The sequence below is a fragment of the Neopelma chrysocephalum genome, unplaced genomic scaffold (assembly GCF_003984885.1).
Source record: "Neopelma chrysocephalum unplaced genomic scaffold, ASM398488v2 Primary Assembly neopelma1_170, whole genome shotgun sequence".
Taxonomy (NCBI): Eukaryota; Metazoa; Chordata; class Aves; order Passeriformes; family Pipridae; genus Neopelma; species Neopelma chrysocephalum.
This window is the reverse complement of record NW_020897832.1, coordinates 39,789-41,939: the sequence shown is the minus strand read 5'-3', so window position 1 is coordinate 41,939 and position 2,151 is coordinate 39,789. Positions and strand designations below refer to the sequence as shown.

The window sequence follows — 2,151 nt, the reverse complement described above, 5'->3', positions numbered from 1 at the left end:
TGCTTCCAAAAATCAACAACCTGTTGGTGCCACTTCGTTCTCCAAAAGGACTTTGCAGGCTTGAGTTGGATAATTGGCTTTTCCACATTATATATATTTTATATATATATATATATTCCTTTTTATAAAGAGAATTGGTCGTGTTTTATACATTGTGAAGGGAATTGGACTATGAAATAGTTTTTGCAATGAACCCTAAAATCAAATTCAGGATGGCCAAGCAGACTTTGGTTGCCCAGGTGAAAGAGGATTTACTTGTTCTGATTTCTTCTTGACATAATCCATTATTAGACTGATGTCAAGCAGCAGTTTCAGGGGTTTCAGGCAGGTTTGTAGAAGTTGTGGCTGTTGGGAAGTGGTTGATGATGTGACACAGAACAGGCAGGAGGGAAAGTCAAGTCCAAAAGGTGCCTTATTTTTTTTTGTAGTTTATTTTGTTGTGGTTCGTCTTGTTTAAAGTATTTTGCCGTGTTTCATTTTTATTTTTTTGAATTATTCCATTTTATTTTGTCGATTGTTTCTTCCCCCTGCCGTGTCAGAGATTCCCAGTGAATTCAGAGGACAGAGGCCCAAATTGTCCATGTTCTGGCAGAAGGACTTAGAGGAAGTTTAAACTCTCTAAATCTGCACTGGGCTGATTTTTGGGGGGAGTTGACATCATTTTAGTGACTTGTGAGGTTCCCTCAGTTCCCACGTATTCCCTGTGCCTTCCCACTTTCCCTCTGTATTGGAAAACATTCCAGGCCAAGCTTTCAGCCCTGACTGTGCCGTTTTTAGCCTCAATGCTTTTGAGCAGTGGTGAGAAATAATTCAAAATATGGCTTAAATAACCAGAGAAACGCCCATTTGCTGAAGTATCAGATACCTGAATTAAAAATAAAATTAAAAAAAATAATAACAACAACAACAGCCTGGGATTGTGCAGAGCTCAGAGGTGAAGTTCTGCACGTTTATCTGCCCATCCCAATTTTTTGTGTGTGTTTGTGCTGTTTTTTCCAGGCCAGGTCCCTCTGCAGAGCCCCCAGGACATCCAGGTGCACGCTGTGAACACGAATTTCACCTTGAGGTGGAACCACCCCGGGGGTGACCCTGGGGTGACATTTTCAGCAGAGTACAAGTGGTGAGTGAGGACTCAATTTTGAGCCACAAATTCTGCCCCTGGTTTGTGCAGAGGAGCATTTTAATTAATGACTTTGCTGCTTAATTACAGCCACTTTTGTAGAGACCTTCTGAAGTGGTTCTTTGAGAAGATGAACTGGCACTCTTAGAAATATAATTTACGTAATTTATTTTTAATGTGATTTATTCCCTGGGTTTTTTTAATCATGACCACACACACAGAGAATTTGAGGGAATTTTCAGTGTAGCTTTTGACTAATTTGTTCATTAATCCACATTTCTCATCTGCAAATTTAAATCCCCAGATGAAACAATTTTGGTTTTGTTCTTAAGTATCTGCTTGCTTTTCTGCAGTGGTTTCATATCCCAACATTTTTGCTTACATTAACACATTCATTTGGTATTTTTTGGCATTTTCCTGCAAAGTAAATATTGCAAAACATTTCTAAGATAAAATTACTTAAATTCTGAGCGACCTGGGCTGGTGGAAGGTGTCCAGGGGGTTGGAATGGGATGATTTTAAAGGTCATTTCCAACCCAAACCATTCCCTGGTTCTGTAATTATGAATACAGCTCTTCTTCCTCAGTATGTAAAGGAGAAACAGCTGCTTTGAAGACAGTTCTATTTTAAAAAATAAGGAGACAAGGTAGGAGCTGAGGATAAACCACGACTAATTCAGGTCTCTGCCTCTGTTTTTTTAGGTCAGAATGTTTTTAATCTCTCTCTGAAATGCCTCTTTTTTAACTAAGGTGTGGATGTCTGTTAATGCAAGAAAAAACCAGTTTATGTAAAGCTGATTATTGAACTCCAGTTGTCACCTTTGTGTTTTTATTTCCCCCTGATCTCCATTCCTGGCTCCTGTTAAAACTGGGGGCTTTTTGCTGCTTTTGTGCTCTTTTAAGCACTTCCATCAAGACTTTTAAATTTCTTCCCATTAATTAAAAAATCTTTGCCAGACTAGGATAATACAATAATGTTAAGGACAAATAATTCTGTAAAAATTCTGATATAATTCTATAATTTGGATAAAT

General features: G+C 38.2%; 1 protein-coding gene across 1 annotated transcript in view; it reads left to right on the top strand.

Annotated features, from left to right (window-relative positions):
• Positions 1 to 1,008: 1,008 nt before the first annotated feature.
• The window catches only part of IFNAR1 (interferon alpha and beta receptor subunit 1), a 9,603-nt gene continuing 8,460 nt past the window's right edge, over positions 1,009 to 2,151 (top strand). The window contains exon 1 of the mRNA XM_027701848.1: positions 1,009 to 1,120. The gene's annotated coding sequence lies outside the window, so the exon portion shown is untranslated. The remainder of the gene's footprint in view (positions 1,121 to 2,151) is intronic.